An 18,953-nucleotide genomic window follows, 5' to 3' on the forward strand; every position below is an offset into this window, starting at 1 on the left:
TATATATATATATATATATATATATATATATATATATATAATTTTAATAAACATTGAATCGCAAAAAGTACTTGCTCCGCCGGGAGTCGAACCCGGATCTCTCACTTGCCGGGTGAATGTGCTGCACATTCACCCGGCAAGTGAGAGATCCGGGTTCGACTCCCGGCGGAGCAAGTACTTTTTGCGATTCAATGTTTATTGAAATTAAAATAAGGCTATTGCCATTTATACAATTTAACGTATATATATATATATATATATATATATATGTATATCACTGCTTTGCATTGTGTCTAGTATAGTTTACCCATGTGGTATTCAATACACATAGGAAAAGTTCATAATGTAAATTTCTTATTCTATTAAAGTTTATATTTTTATTACCAAAAAGAACATCATAAAATAAGATATTCAATAGGATCCACACACTTAAAGTTAACTTACATACAGTTTTATTTTAGTGTAGCAAAGACTTCGCAGTTAATATATATTTGATATATCTACCACTTAAGCGCTTGCTCCTACTTAAAAATCATAAATATATAACATTACAATAAAAGGCAAACTCCTTATCGTGAATAAAAAATCCTCTTATTATTAGATCATTGGCATTGGCTCCACAGAAACAGTTTATTTCAGGTAACTGTATTTTTACTTGTAATTAATGTGTCTCTGCTGAATATTATTCGTATATCAAAGACAATAAATATAGAGGATAAAAGTTTAAATTATATTAAATCCTGTAATACTTAGCGAATTTATATAATTAGAGAGTGCTTCATTAAAATGAAGCTTTATTCAAAAGAAGCTATAACCTAAAAAGGTCAATAGATCTGTTAATTTCCGAGATATCGCGTGAACAGGCAGATAAAAAGACGGACAGGAACAATATTTTTTAAGCCGATTTAGTAATAGACTTCGCTAACGCTCGATTAATATAAATAAAATAGTTTATTAAACAGAAGAATTATATACGTGCACTGCACATTTAACTACTGACAAAAACTAATTATGATCAGAGATTAATACCAACTTGTTTTATTTTATTTTTATTAAGATATAATTTCTGAACGTATAGTAAAAACTAATAAATAACTGACGTAGGCATTATAACTAAAACCTAAATCTTGGATAGGGTTTAATTTATTAAAATGTATGAAACAGTGTTGTATAAATAGCAATTTTCGTGGTAACGAAGTAAGAAAGGGGGATAAGCTTGGCTGAGTGATTATATCCTGGAGAACAGACGGGGTTTAACGGGTCATTAAACACTTCTCCGTTTTACCAAATTAAGATTACAATTAAGGATAAAGTTTCTTTAATTGTATTTATAAAAGATTTATATTTTGTAAATGAAAATATAGGAGACTGCAGTACGAGCTGATGTTACAATATACTCGTTGTATTCCCAGGCACAATTTTAATTTCAACTGATTGGTTATAACATCTACTAACCAAGGTATCGCCTACGAGCATGAAAGCTATTTACTTTTATTAGCACTAATTTTCACTCAACCTGGTATTTCATTCTTTTTAAATCTATAGAGGTACGTCTCCTGAGAAAGACATTTATCGTTAGCATGAAAATAAAAAAAAAAATCATATTGCTACAATCATTGCATAAACAAATATAAAACTTGGGTTATTACTTGCCAGTTATTAATTTTTATCTAAGTCATTTTTATCTTATAAAATATCAAGATCGATTATTTAAAATGTTTGAATAGTTTGATATTTGATTCACTTGCAAAACATTGATGTTTTCCATGGCACATATTCATTGATTTTATACCTTTAATGGACATCATATGTAAGTTATTTTCTTCTGTTGTCGAACTTGGATAATAAAGATGCGATTTAAGTATTTTGTATATTATATTTCTTGGGTTAAAATGTTCATTAAAAGATATGGGACAATTTGAATGAACTTATATTTTACGCAATATAGTTTATATATGAATCGGATAAAAACAGAAAGAAAAAGGAAGTTCAATAGATTGGGTAGTCATCACACCAGTGGTAATAATTGCATAACAGTGCCCAAATACCGTCAGTTTTCGCCTGGGAAATCAAGAATTGCATCCTCTAATCTCATGTTAAAAGTATATTTTAAGGCACTATTTAGCGAGAATAATTACGTCCCATCAAACGAGCAACTCTAGGTGATTTGCGGAACAGAGACCATGTTGCAGTGCACTTACTAATACCAGACAACCCCTTGCTTGCGGGATGAGTTTTGTCTTACATATGTATGACTTAAAGCAAATTGATCTATGTGAACCTGACGAAATCGCACTAAGGGAATATATATATATATATATATATATATATATATATATATATATAAAGTATTTTCATGAAATTTAAGAACAATTGTTTACATTGTTTTAAATAATACGTTTCTGTTTATAAATGGTGAATTAAACATAACAAAGTTTCGGGCTTTAAAAAATGTAACGTTTTTTAAAACGTTCAAAGTAACGACCTTAACTTAGTATACATAATTTCTTTTGAGAAACATTCACCTCTACAGTTTGGCTTACTAGATTATATTCAAACTGCTTTTAACCATGTTGACGGCAAAAATAGCAGTTTATTGAAATGAACATTTTTTATATTGACGTAAAAATTTTCATTTAGTGTAACCTAGCATCAGTAATTCTTATTTAAGTAAAAAAGATCCTGTTCAATTCAAATGTGACAGTAAAATAATTGAAAATTTTACTCCTAATACTGCCATTAGTGGTAGGTGCCAAGCTTAATAGAACTTGCTCTATAATTTAGGTCAGGGGAAATCTTAGAAACTTAAAAAAGTAAGACTAACAGTCTAAATGTTTCATTACGGCTAGTATTATTAAATATACTTTGGGTGGTCTAGTTTGATAAATTTGTTTTCAAATGTTTAATAAAATAAGGTATAATTGCATTTAAAGTCATTATATTTTTGAATACGCTGATATTTTTAACAACCATACTTTAACATGTAACTTCATGTAAAATAAAAAAAAAATTTATAAATTCGTTGAGAAAACTCAAGTGATGCTACTAAGCCTTAATGGAATGGGAGCTTTGATTACTCCCTTGAGACGGAAGGTCCAGCTCTACCTTTGTAATTGTTTGGTGGTACAAACGTAAACCAAACTGAGTCCCTAGTCCCTTGTTATACTGTTGCGCTCTTTTGTGTGCACCAACTGTTTTATTTGTGTCTAGGATTTGTATAATTATTAGCTCAGCGGTGCATGGGTGACGTTTAAGTCCAGGTACTAACATAAAACAAGTCGTCAATCAATATGTATATTGGTAGAGTGTGCGAATTTACCAAGACTTTTTTTGTTATTTATATGTACTACGAAAGTTTTCCCTAGACGTTTCATTTGTGGTTAACTTATACATATTATGAGAATCTGGCCAAATAAAAAACCAGTGTGTTAAATCTAGGCAACCAAAAATTCCTGGATGGGAACATCATTAGCGATAACCTTCGATATATTGTGGTAAAAGTGCTAGTCGATAAGTCTATTTTCTGCGGAGAATGACTATTGGATTGGGTAGGACACATCCATTTATGTTAACGGATGTTTAACCCTAAACATGAGGGAATATTTTCATCCCTGCCTCGTTTGACTGGTTCAGGGATAGACTCCCCTTCTTTCAAGGAGGCTTGAACGAGATTATTCCCGTTCTTGTTTTGACAGGATACGGTCCCTACCCCCAGACTTAACAAATCTGAATACCCTGTCATTATAAAAGCAGTTAATTGGTCCCTTTTACGATTACTTTCAATATGTTTCCTCATCTTTGAGAACTTCAAGACTTTTGGGCTAAAAATAGACTCTTGAGTCAGTGAAAACTTAATGTAGGCATATATGAAATTGTATCGTCAATGGCCTTTACAAAAAAGGGCTGAGAGTGTTTAAGTTTTTTTAATACGATGATTCTATGAAACGTTTAAAAAGTTGTGATAGGTTATCAGTATATCTGGTAAACATAAGGCCAACAAATATGGTACAAAGAATATAGGGTGGTGAGGTTTGAAAAAGTGACTAGCGAATGGTCTTGTTCTGTTATCATTACATGGTTTTTATAAAAGTTTCATATAAGTAATTTATAGTTTCCTTATAGACCTTAAACATCAGTTTTATGACAGCTTTATTGTCGACATATTATTACCAAATATGACATACTTATATAATTGATAAAAGGGACAGAAAAGACTGAACTAATTTGACAATTGAAGACGTTGAACGCTGGTGAAAAATTTCATGGAAAACGTTTATAAAATGTAATATATTAAAAATATTTGATTTCATATTTTCCTGAATATTACTTTGTTAAGTTATTCAATTGCTTTTTCGACAGTGTACGATATATACGTTCAAATTATATCAATGTACACAACAAAACGCAAATGAATAATTATGATAAACTCAGTCATGATTATGATACTGCAGAGTTTTTATGCATGCATTATAGTTGTTAATCGTAACATTAAAGGACACATGTCGGGCTTGCTTGGATCACTACAATATTTGTCACCGTTTGTACTAATTGCCAGTAACGTTTTAAACGCCACGTTTTGCGCGATTAAAGTCATACCAAACAATAAACATACAGCCTGTAGTAGACACAAGGGCTGTTTGATCCCTGACACATCAGTCATTAATCCAGACAGGCAATCCCATTCCTATAGCAAACATCGATGTCAATGATCAATATGATTTGTTGTGTCATGAAGCACAATCCCATTCCTATAGCAAACATCGATGTCAATGATCAATATGATTTGTTGTGTCATGAAGCACAATCCCATTCCTATAGCAAACATCGATGTCAATGATCAATATGATTTGTTGTGTCATGAAGCACAATCCCATTCCTATAGCAAACATCGATGTCAATGATCAATATGATTTGTTGTGTCATGAAGCACAATCCCATTCCTATAGCAAACATCGATGTCAATGATCAATATGATTTGTTGTGTCATGAAGCACAATCCCATTCCTATAGCAAACATCGATGTCAATGATCAATATGATTTGTTGTGTCATGAAGCACAATCGCTTTGTGTACTGCTACAAAACAACAAATAGTGATACAATAGTTTCAAAATCTCTTTCATGTTAATGTAGTTTGTGATGAATTTCTACGGACAAAATGCTAATGCTACTGTAAATAGCAGATATATTTAATAACGTATATGCAAAGATGTCTCATTGACTAAAAGGGCAAGACGTAAAATTAAATACAAAAAGTGATAACAGTCTTTTCTAACCTCTTTCATTATAGGCTGGAAATAGATGATAAAAGCGCTATATAACTCCCCTTTCCCATATTTCCCTACACAAATATTAAAACTCTTTATGCCAATTACATATGTTATAAAGATTTGTCCATTACATGGGAATTTGAGCATGTGCTGTATCTATTTGTAACTTCTCCTCTTTCAACTACATCAAGCATCAAATAAGTGTTGTGATGGCTATTTAATATCTGGTACTTGTTCTGTGTAGTAAAATACTTACGATTACTAGTTTTAATTGCATTTTATAAACCCTTTCTTATACCTCTAGGTATATTAACTATCCACCAATAAGTGCCCTCTAAAAGTTTAGTTTGAACATTGAACTCCTATTTACATGGTTGGCTAAAAAATAACCAAATTGAGGGTTTACATAAACCCTAGTGTTTGACATAAATCTTGAAATAAAAAAACCTAAGGTTCTAATGGCAAAAATGTAGCTTTAAAAATGATCTTTATTATCATACAGAATTTATTGAACCCTGTTATTCAAGAATGCTTTAGCTTTATGTTATAGATAACGCAATGAAAATGGTTCCTATATGATTTTCGCAGTATTGGTCAATAACAAGCTTATAAGAAATTGGTGTTGTTCCATGTATGGTTAAGTTCTTATAGTGCTTAATTTGGAATGTTTATTTAAAAGACCTTTCTGTCACCTGACATACAGTGAAATATAAATTGGTTTTGGTTGGGATAAAATGCTTAGAGTGAATATATATTTTAATTCATGCATTGCAGAATTCACATTTAAATTAGAAAATTCTAAGAAAAAAAATTCTTTTAAAAGTTATGAATAATTTCATTGGTTTCATCCTGTGAAATTTAATTAGCCTCACCCTGCATTTGTAAGCATCTGGTCTATATGAGATCTCCTAGCCAACGTAACGTTAAGGAAAATTTCTGTTTTATGAACCACTGATTTCTGACCAGTTCTAATAATATAATATATTAATCTTAAAGTAAGTAAAGAAGAATATACTACTTTTGGATATTTGTATATTTAGGTGTACGGATATGTATCACAAAATCACAAAAAGTATGCTAGTGAGATTTTAAACTAAATTTTGTATGGATATTGAATATATATATATATATATATATATATATATATATATATATATATATATATATATATAAATTCAATAAACATTGAATCGCAAAAAGTACTTGCTCCGCCGGGAGTCGAACCCGGATCTCTCACTTGCCGGGTGAATGTGCTACCATTACACCACAGAGCGCTTACTTTTTCCGATTCAATTATTTTGTATTTGGCCGTATCTGTCACATATGTGTTGAAATAAGCAAACTAACATATGATCGGAAGACCATTTATAAAATTTAATTTATATATATATATATATATATATATATATATATATATATATATATATATATATATATATATAAGAATAATACTTAACTTTCGTACAAATTCCGAAACTTTGTATTTGCATGACCAAAGTACCTTTTTGTCGAAGTGTGCTACGAACAGTTGTTACAACAGTATTCTTTGACTTTGACTTTAGTTGGTAGCAGTATCGAATATATTCATCTTGTTTGCTGAGAATGTTTGCTTCTAAACTGCTTGCTGTCATTCTTAAGGAAACTTTTATAGTATAACAAAATTATTAAGAAAAGAAGACATCCTTAGATAAAAAAAAAAGAAATTCTGTGGTGAGGGAAGCAGGTGTAGGTTTGTTTACCATTTCCTCATGATGGTAAGAAATGAAAAGAGATAAAAATTCAATCATTAATAAATCATTCTGCAATAATTTTACAGTTTCCAGAAATTTTAGAATGTCTTTCAGACCAATAGTTAAAGAACGAAGTGGGTTTTTACAAAGAAACCCAACAAAAGGGCTGTGACGTAGCCATTTAAAAGAATAAATAATTTATTGAAAACCATAGAAAACAATTGCTATATTTCAAACAAATATTACATCACATTTTTCAGTTTTTACTTATTCCATTTAAAAGTTAGCTGAGATACGTAAATGATCAAAAATGTTGAAACATGATTGTAACATTTAGCAAAGAATATTTATGATTTATATTCATTTTTATTACCATTATTAACATTTCCAATCAATAATTTAACCTGTTGTTAAAATGTCACTATGCAATGTCAATACTGTGATACTGGTGTTTTAACAAACGCGTGGTATTCTAAAATGTTAGTTATTATATACGTTTCAATCATTCTTTATTGTATTACAAGTATTTCAGATTTAGTATTTAATGATGTAACTCACAAGTAATATACAACACATAAGACTGAGCGCTAGTTTATTTGTCCATCATATTACAGTGTCTATGCAGCAACCTGACAGAGTTGTACTCGATTGGTGTGGGGTTCAGTGCCAGGACAATCAAGACAATTGGTAGTTAATTAAATCATCATTACAGTTGGTGTTCAGCGCTCCAACACAACATGGCGCCATACTCATTGTGGTTTGTCTCTCTGTCATACCACACTCAATATATACTGTATCTGTACTGTATTGTATCTGTAGCAATTTTACGGCAAATTACTAGACTATTTTCGTGTTAAATACAAAGATTCTTTATCATCATATTTTTAGGTTAGATGCAAAGCACACATTTAAATGTTTTCTATTCTACTTCCTATAAAATGCGATTTAATATGAGAAAGAGTATATAAGGAAAATATACAAGAAACTGCACATAAGGCTAGACCCACTCTCAAAATGTGGTATTAGGTGATGAAACAATTTGTAAAATCTTTTTAAGATCATTTCGGCAGAAAATACTGTCTGACATATAAAATATCCCTTTAAAAGTGTTTAAGTAAAAATAATATGTGTATTGCATGCATTTCTGTTATTGAGGACTTTTTAATCTTTGCAGTGGTACAATAAATATTTGAAGATCTTTGTCTTCAATTATTGCAATTTTCGACGTGAGCTACCCGGAAAACTCTGGATTTATCTCATATTTTAATTTTAACCACAGAATTTAGTTCTAGGAATAATTAATTACTAATGAAGAAATTGAATAATTCCCCTAAGATTACGTCAGCAGATGAATGTAAAATGGATCAATCACTATGTCTTCTTAATGATTAAACTTTATCATGATTAATTTTTAATTTGTATCGGTATAGATTACAGATTTCGACACTAAATGTCTAAGTTTACTGCTACTAAGTAATTAATTTACTGACTAATACCGCTTTGAACAAGAACAAGAATACTAACTGTACCATTCTACATTTACATGAACGGCTTGAGTCACAGAATCACAAAGCTGATGTCGTTAGAGCATTAAAGTGAAGGAAATTAAGGAATAAATTAGCTGTCAGGTGCAACCGTTGGCTTTTTGTACAGTCGGATTCACTCCATCCTCATAAGGTGCCATAAGGTTTCTAAGTGCAGCTAAACAGTTATTACTTAGTTACAGGAACCCGTATCCTTGACAAACTGACGCATCGTATGATTTAAGTAAATTACGAGTACGAATATCATAGTTTGAATATTTGTCATTTATGTAGGTACTTTGGGATTATACCGACCACACCAGTATGAAGAACACAAAAATATAAATTTATAGAAAGAAACATGATAGAACGAAAAAACAACTCTTTAATTACAAAATTACAAACTTACAACGATTATCAATTGTGAATGGGGTCAGATTCCGTTATATGCCCCCAACGCTTAAACTTTTTTCAATGAACTTAGAACGTTATAAAACGATGTAGTTGAGTAACAGAACTAACATTCCATCAATCAACAAGCATTTCCAGGTATTGTGATCGGTATTGTTGTCGCTGTTATCTTATCTTTCTCGAGAACCCCGATTACGGCAGGCCGCGTGGCATCAAATCATTATTTAAGTTTTTTGCACGGTACATAATTAATTGCCTTTCCATTACAATTTAATTTATATTTCTGGTCAGCCCCTCTAGAATTTGATATTTTACTGATAGGTACTATGTCGAGGGATGTTTTTCTTTCGTTAACATCAGCGCGGGCGTCGGCAGCACCTTTGGAGGCCGGAGGCACTCGCATTTTGGGTGGCGGAGTGTGATCAAGAACAAAAACAAGTTTTGTGTGTTTTTTTTTCAATAAAGAGTTTAGTTTTTGTTTGGTAATGTTTGTTTTTGATGAATTTTTGTGTTTGGAGAAATGTAGGGGTATAACACGGAAGTACAACAAAGCGACGCACCAGCTGAACGGGCGGCGAGACTCTGAAATCACGTTATCTACTAGACCGCTCGACTTTGACCTCTGTCTGAGGATGGGGAGGGGTTTGCGATAAGACAATTCCTGTTTTATATTAGCGAAATATTGTTCTACGCTAATCTAGTAATCAGTAGAAGCAAAATGTCTAATAACGATTCATGTCTGGGCGTGGTCGCTATAAGCCCAAAGTACCGTTCATTTATACCAACAAAATAACACATAAGATTACGGTTAAATACATGATCTTATTATTGGAGTAATTTAATCTAACTTTTTCAAAACATTTCATAGTATTTTCTTGCATTCCCTCGTAAATTACAAGTATAGAACAGATAACAGCCGGAGTTTCAAATCGTTTTACGAAACTTATAATATAGTATAAGAATAGTAATTAATATTAGCCTCAGATTTGTTCGATAGCCTGCAAAACATCAAAGATATTCAAACTATAGGAGCTCCTGGACTGCTGCAGGATCCGGCCTCTGGTAACACTGGGTATTTTTAGGCATGCGACTGGGCTCCGCTGGTTTCCATCCTGTGGGAGCTTCCGAACCTGGAAAGCTCTCTGCAATCCCTGTCAGAACGTGACTTGTAGCAGTTAATAGCTTCTCGTGTTCTTACACAGTATTAATCTGCAATAATACGTTATTTAGACAAAACATAATATGCGTTTTATAAGTTAGGCATTATTAACACTATTTTTATGTACATAGATATCACTTGGCTTAAAGTTTAAAATACGTGCATACAAGAACAGGTCGTATGGTTTTGATTGAACCAAACTCGATTATATACTTGTACAAGTAATTGCAATCAAACTTGACAACTGTTTTTTTAAATTCCTTTATGGAGTAGTTGAGGTTTTCCCATTTAATAAATTCAGTATGGTGGCTACTTATATTAATTTGTATCATATGTTTCTTGTACATTTCAAAATATGAATTATTCTATTTAAAACTTTTAATGACACCTATATGACAGCATATGAACCAAAATAAATTGTTTTTATTAATCTATATTCTTATAAAAGGTTTCTTTGATCCTGTCTGTATGATATAATATTAAATGATAGTGTGTCTTCAAACATTAGATACAGTTCATATTAGTGTATATAACACATAATTGAATTATGAAATTATATGGTAACAAGATAAAATTACTCTTAGTAACTACGAATGCTTCCATATTATATTTTAGGATGACAGCTAAACGTACAATCTTCCGTGTGCCATGACATTTACTGACTAAGGCGGAAGCAATAGTTTCGATTATACAATTTCGGCAAAGAATATTTTTTAATAGCAGAGAGAGGGGAGTTAAAACACAATAATTTTTATGAAACTAAATATACTTAGAGGTAAAAAGTGCGAACTATAGAACATGTTTCATAAAACAAAAATTTTAAACTGAAAGTATAACAAAACTACACATTTATCAATGTTGTAGTTGCCACTGCCCCTCTTTCGTTTTCAAACATACTGGTGTTATGAAAAACGCTGTTTATCAATATTATTACCATATGTTACCAAATGAATTTTGTTAAATTAATTTTACTATAAACCATTTTCTCTTTTGTGTGTAATAAAATAGTCAAAATGTTCTATTTTACGTTAATACACATTTATATAAAATTAATGGCATCATGGAAAAGGAAAATAACTTTCTCTTCTCTGTTAGTTCCAGTTTTAACCACATCTCCACTACTGTGAGTGTCATTTAAGTAGGTAAAGTGAAGTAAAGAAGGTAGTGGAGTGAGACAAGTAGTCTAGTATTCACGTTACAATCTCTTGAGTTAAACTCATTAGCCATTTTGCTATGGAGAGTTGTGGTTCTTATAAACTTCATGGATCTTATTTCTATTTTAATAATTTGTTTTCTTTTAGCTTCTTATTGTGATAAATACTCGTATAATTGTATTAGAACTATATTTTAATCGGAACTGATTACACATATAAATTGGCTAAATTACAGCTCAACAAAATACCATAAATATGTTTTTATAAAACAGTAAATATAATAATAAAATTATTTGTTTTATAACCATAGAACTGCTTGTAAAGTTAAAATATCAGGACTAAGCTATTGAGTTATATTATTAATCGTCAATTCTTTATTTATTATAACATTTTAAGAGAAGGAAACATTAAATTCACTAATATATTGTAGAACACATTTATGTTAACAGTTAGATTTCATCCTGTGTACTAACTCGATGGGAGCAAGACAAACTATTTTAGTGACTTAACTGAGGTTTTATGAACAATTTCAAGTCAAATGCTCTTATTCCAATATGCTACATGTATTACTACGATACATGTTAAAATATATGTAAAATAGTTTTAATCGGTTTTGCTTACGACTTTTAATTTATGTATTTATCTTTTTTACCATCATTGTTAACCATAAGATCAATGGAACAATTTAAAAAGTCTCACCCCAAACCCATGAAGTGATATCCATCGTCATCTAACTAGATGGTGCCCAAATAGAAGTGAAGCTTAATGCATAATTCCAATTCTGTAGGTGAGATTTTTCGCAAGATATCATTCAGACAGACAGACAGTAACATCTTTAGGTAATGTATAACAGCTTAAACCCTTACATATCACTTCTGAAGGATGATGAACGTTCAAATCCATGAGGATAGAAACTGTAACCAGTGCTCATCATCGCTAACTAAATAAACTTAATTGTTAATATAATCTTTGTTAATATAGACTCGTTGTTTATGAAAAAGCAAAAACCAATTCCTGAATTCCAAATGTATTATATTAAAAAATATATAACTGTAAATCTGAAGATAATTTGTACACTGTTGTGAAACTGTACAAAGCAAAGATAGATGAACTCAGTTTACGACCTCAGTCACTACAAACAATAAGAAATCTGTGGCAGTAAATAAGTCCGACTGAATGTTGGCTCTCGTACCTGGCGAGTAGCCATTGACCTTATCCGTCTTACTTGTTTCTTCGAATGCCAATAAATGTCCTTTTATCATTTTGTTTTAGCTATTATTACATTGAACCAAGCACATTTTTGACGTGACAACGTCTTAAATTAGGTTGCGGCTCGGAGTCACTCATGAAAAAGTGTAACGCCCGGTAACGTTACGATGCCCGTCCAGTGGGTCCGCCGCACGGGATCCGCACGGGATAAAGCAGATAGCTGTGGGTCCGCCGCACGGGATAAAGCAGATAACTATGTTTATTCGTGAAAATGTGGAGTGCTTAGATTCGTCATTTACAACAACTACAACAATAAAGGTAAATAATTGTACACTGATATTTCATTATCGTAAACTATGACTGATTGATTAATTGTTAGATTGACACAAAAGTTGAGAAACTGAGTTTATAGGTTATGTCATACTATTGACAAATGTTGATAGTGTTAAGTAAATTATTAGTTTAAATCACTCTGCAATCAATCGTAATTCAGTCGATTGAGAAGAAACAGCGCGTATTGCTAGTCAAACATTTAAAATAACAAATTATAACCTCTAACCTGTCATAACAGTGCGACCAAACAAACGAACTAAACCGACCAATCACCACGCGCGGAGTTAGAATTTAACTGTGTTTAGGAAGAATTTCAAATTCCAATTTTAGTAAATGTTTTATTCAACTTTACCATTTACAATAACAAATTTTAATTAATTTCAAATTATGTACAATGTTTTAGTAAACAAAATATATTTCTATAGTTAAAATTTGTGCAATTCTTATTTTCATTCAATTCCTTGTTCCTATTGTGCAATTTAATAATATTCATATCAATAAATATTCTACCGAGAAAAAGACGTTGTCACGTAAAATCTTCGCCCGTAAAACCGACTTTACAGGCAACCATATTTTAGGTCTACTGATTAAACAATTCAATAAGCCTACCGCTAACGTGAGATATGTTACGTTGTATATTATTTTAACCGTTTGATAAAAATAGCAGGACTAGTACACCTCATACAGTATGTGAAATAAATATCCAAACTAAAGAAATATATTCCTTAAAACATATAACAAGTAGCACAAGCTACTAATGTCTTAAAATGTCTTTTGGAATAATTGTTGTTTTTGTTGGAATACATTGTTGGGACAAGATTAGTCAAAATTAATACTTACATAATAGTTCTTAACTTAAATAAATAATTACACTTTGACATGCACAATTTTATCGCATGAGACTTAACGTTATCAAATTAAAAATAACAAAATTTATATATTTATCGTTTTATATTTAAATACCAAACTGGTATACAATGAATCATATAAATAACAAATCACTTTATTAAAAAAAAAATAGTTCAAATTTGCAGATTGATTACGTTATTGGACTAATTCCTTTAATGATTATTCACTTGAGAATTGTGTGTTTTTTATTTCTTATACAAAAAAATTTAATAGTAAGCATTTTATCGTTCATTGTGATACAGTTTTATAGTGCTCGACATACTTGAGTGTAGAAAAAAGAAAAAATATATATTTATTGGAATATATATATATATATATATATATATATATATATATATGTTACCAATGTAAATTTGAATAATACGTTACTTTTCTATAAAAACATTATCAATCGTAGATAGAACAAGGATTGTAATTGGTAAATAATATTCGCAGATAGTTCTTGGCATTTTCAGACTATATTTTAATAGCAGTTTCAATTAAAATTCGTACAAAATTTCAAGTAAATATAAATTCTCTTCAATTATCATAGTTTTGTAAAATAAAGCGATTTGAGTCCATATTACGTTTTTTATTTTTGATATAAATAACAAGGTACGCGTTTGCTACACTACGTGTCGTGTAACAGGTTTGACTGGTGTTGCATGAACATTTTTAAAACTACGTACGTATATCATTCATTCAGAAAAAAAATCTTTCATTCCTCAGACATTTAAACTTGTATGAGCTTACTGTGTGACACGTTGGCTTCAATACCTCTCAGCAAAGTTCCATATAGTACTCATTCTTGCCTTTCTGTAAAAAGAGTTCATGCAATATGTGTAGACTAAAGCTTAAATCTAGCTTGAGATGGCATACAGATTGATAGAATTATATGTTTAATCCTTAATCCTTAACATATTCCATAAGCTAGGAACTATAATGAATTTGTACGCTGAAATCGTTGTCACTGACATTTTATTATTGACCTTCCACTCTATTACTTCTTACTGAATGAATAAGTGTGTTAATGACACATTGTATAAACCTATATGCCTTATTAATCTTGTTTACAAATGTATTCTATTGACATGCACCACATCGGTGTTTCCTATACAGAAATGAAGCTTCATGCTAAACTACTATAGCTTATTTCGTTTACAAAATATCGTGCGGACAGACATAAATATACAAATACAGATACAGAGGCAGAAATTTAATTTTTACATCGCCTCAAGAGATAGCCTTCGCTGAATTTCAGAAGATTTGAAAATAAACATACTTGATAATTATACAATTTGTCTCTATGAAGTTATAAACTGCAATGGTAGCTGCAAATCATATTAAACAATATATGTTACAGTATTAGAAGGATGATTTATATTCTTACAGAAACAACAGGAAGAACATTAAGGAAATAGACTAGAGACTGGGGCAGTTTAAAGTGCAGTAAGAGAGAATGCTCCAAGCCAAACTGCTTTCGATCTCGTCAGTGACATCTGACCCGGGCTTCCTTCAACCCTATCCTTCTTCTGGTTTATTTATAGCGGTCCTAATTTCACGGTCGGTTAAATTTGATAAACGATTCTTGTAAAAAAAGACTGGAGACGAATTCGTCAATTTAATCAACAAGAGTTATCATCCATGTTATACGTATTAAGATTTAAACAAATATTTGTACTCAATATTTTGCACAAAATATAGCCAATCTACCAGGAAGTAATCTACAATTCAACAAATAGCAAAACCAGTTTGTCTTCACTGGCTATTTCTGTACTGATATTTCTAAATAAAATGGAAATTATTATCATTTACTTAGTGTACTAAATTATATTAGAACTTTATGAATCATATTAATGTAATATATTTGTAAAACACTACATATTATTATTATTGTTATTACTAAGCACATCAGTAGTATAAGCAGCTTAAACATTGTAAATTCGAATATTTTTTGAAAGATTTTGATTTGAAGCTAAAATAACTATTTTATAATAAAAGTAGGTGTCTTGAAACCTACCTTGGTACAGTATATCTATAAAAAGATATATCCACTTAGATATTTTCTACATTGTGCTATTATTAACACGACTGGTACATTCCACATACTCCTACTTGTCTGTCTGTTTTTTTTTTCGTTTTCTAGAGAATACCTGAGAGCCCAATTGACATGTAAACTCCACATTTTGAATAAACAAGATTGGCAAACAATCCTGTTCGTATAGCCGCATGTCTCTCTAAGGCACTTAAGTGAGTGTTTGAGTACCCATACGGTCAGCAGTATGGGTACTCAAACACTCACTTAAGTCCCAAGGGCTAACAACTATTTGGCCTAAAAAAATTTGCAATGAACTATTTATACAAAAAGGTAATAAATTTGAATTTAGTACGTACTGCCAAAAGCAACTCTATAAATCACTGGAACATCCCGAGAACAATTGATTTATTGTTTTTATTTTTTATTTATGTTTATCAGTACATAGTCAAAACGAAGAGTATTTTGTACATATGTATAATTTGGTGGAGCGTTAGGGTGGCCTAATTTCCCGCTGAATATCCTAAGAAATATTTATTCTATGCACTTAAATGTTGGTAGGAAACTTAATTTCTACATACGCAAGATCTAGTTTGATGATAAGTGCTTCCACGGGGCATTTCCGGAGCGTTAGAAAACTTATTTCAGGGGAATATCTAGAGAATTATTTAAACTATGTACTTGTTATTGATATAGTAATACTAAGTACACATGCATTACATCGTTTTGTTTGTCATGCTCAATATAAAAGAGTTTCAAGACAACCATCATTCGGATTTACCATTTACTTTTAGCTTTTCTACTTTACAATAAAATATGTGTAATACACGTGAACGCTAAATACTCAAAGTGATTAGAAACAAAAGTTCCATCACGAAACTTTATATCTACTCTACTACGAACAAGATTGTTAGCAACTTTAATTCTGTATGTCAAACCTAAGGCTACCTTCACAGGGCTCCGTGGATATTACGTATATATTGTGCATTTATCTAGTATGTCTGTTACGCTTACCACTTTCACCTGAGATATTGCTACCAGTGGATATAAAGCTTGAAAAGCCAATGTTTTGAGGAACTACCTATGTGCTTACAAATATTGCATCATAGTTGGGTAAATAACGCGAGAGTTCGGAATTCTATTCTTACTGTAAGGTCATCAGCTTGAGAAGCTAAAACATTTGTTTGGATTATATTTTAGAACAAGGCTTGATTAGTAGGAGACAACCAACTTAGTAAATAAAGTTTATTCCAGATTATACCAATGACTAATTTAAAACAGCTAAGCATTGGAAATAGTATTAAAAACACTGTCGTAAAACCCACCTTATTAACATAGGTGTGAAATCTTTTACATAATGTACAGAAACTGGTTGGCGACCATGCCGTTGTTTTGCATAAATTTTACTGTCGTTTAAGGAAAAACAAAAGAATGAATTCTAAGATGTCTCGAAAAGAGATTCTTTCCCCTACTGCAATCCGAAGAAGGACAGTACTTCCATAACGTAAAACATAATAAACGATTATTCTGAAATGTTCTATGAATTTAGTAAGGAGTTCCTCCTTAAAATGGATGTATGTGATTTATGACAGCAATAGAATTCTCAGTCCCACTTATGCAATATATATTGTCTTCATCATGAGAAGGAAAGCACAATTGTAGAACTGGAAAATATATTAAACCGGAAGTTCATGCTTACTAATTGGAATAGAATTTCGAACCTTAAAAATGTGTATTTTCCGAGTCATAAAAAAACTCAACTGTGCAAATTTTATGGAATAAACGGGAAAAATTAGACACATTTTGGCAAAGTAAGCTTCTCCCGCATATTTACATCTTATCATTATGTATTATCCCTATCATTGTATATTATCTTGATACTGACTAAAATACAAACTCAGATTTGATCATTCATTCGAACAAACAATGCTCATACACGCACCAAATCTGACATAAGAGTTAATCGCTTAACCTCTAATACTCTCAAATTTATATTTAATAATATATACCTCATGTATGTCTATTTACGTTTAAAACATTCAAGAGGGCTTCATCATATTACAACTTAAACCGTTTTAATAAGTAGGGTGGGTACTTTGCTATGGATAACAGCTTTAATTATAAAAAGGATGTTGGATATGATGTTGTGTAAAGGATAAATGATATAGAGTCAAGGTCAGGACACAAGCTTTAGAGGAGGGAAAATTTAATATGGCACGAAGTGAAGCAGCCAATACGCTTTATTGAAATTCAAATCATCGTATATGAAATTATAGAATCTCTAGTTTTTACATAGAGGTACTGTGTGGCCTTGGATGGATGTAACATTATTGAGCCAGAAAACAGATGTTACCATATTGAATTGTTTATTCTATCATTTATATAAATCTTCTCAAGACAGTTTTATATTTCCCAATATCTGATATTAATTAAATTTTCCTTACTTAAAACTGTAATGGAAAAGATACTCGAATCGGCTAAAAAAGTCATTAAACACAAGAATACCAAATGATTGATTTTGAAATATACTAAATAATTTAACCCCTTTTAAGTAAATGTATTTACAATTGATTTTAGTGTAATTTAGTTCTAAGCTATGATGTTAGGAAGTGGTCTTTAATGAGTAATTATACACTGTATTAACGTGAATATGGCCAAATGGACGTATTAAGTTTTGTTCTCATAATATATATAGTATTGACAAGCTATGAATTTCTTGTCATTTAATTCTAAGCTATGATGTTGTGGATGGAGCTTATATTGGTTACTGTTAACTTAATTACATTAAAACATAAAACCAATATTTAACACTTATTTTTTGTGAGGCATTTCGATAGCCTTGCTATATCTTCGTCAGACACATCACAAAAGTTCAGACTTTAATAAAAGTGTTAAATATTGGTTTTATGTTTTAATGTAATTAATCTAAGCTATGATGTTAAGAAGTGGTCTTTAATGAGTAATTCTACACTGCATTAACGTGAATATGGCCAAATTGACGTATTGATTTTTATTATATAGTAACCTTAATACAAGCTATTAAAACAGTGGTTCTAAATATTTCGATCATTAATTACTTCATATAAAATGTAGAAAATATATTAAGACTTGCTCTTTTAAATTACATTCTTCACTTTTTTTAAGATAAATAAATGTGTTTTTTTAATACCTTACATCGTATTATATTGAACAATCTGCAAACAATTGAAGCTGTACCATTGATTTTTTTTTTTTTGCTAACC

The sequence above is a fragment of the Homalodisca vitripennis genome, chromosome 3 (genome assembly GCF_021130785.1).
Source record: "Homalodisca vitripennis isolate AUS2020 chromosome 3, UT_GWSS_2.1, whole genome shotgun sequence".
Lineage (NCBI taxonomy): Eukaryota > Metazoa > Arthropoda > Insecta > Hemiptera > Cicadellidae > Homalodisca > Homalodisca vitripennis.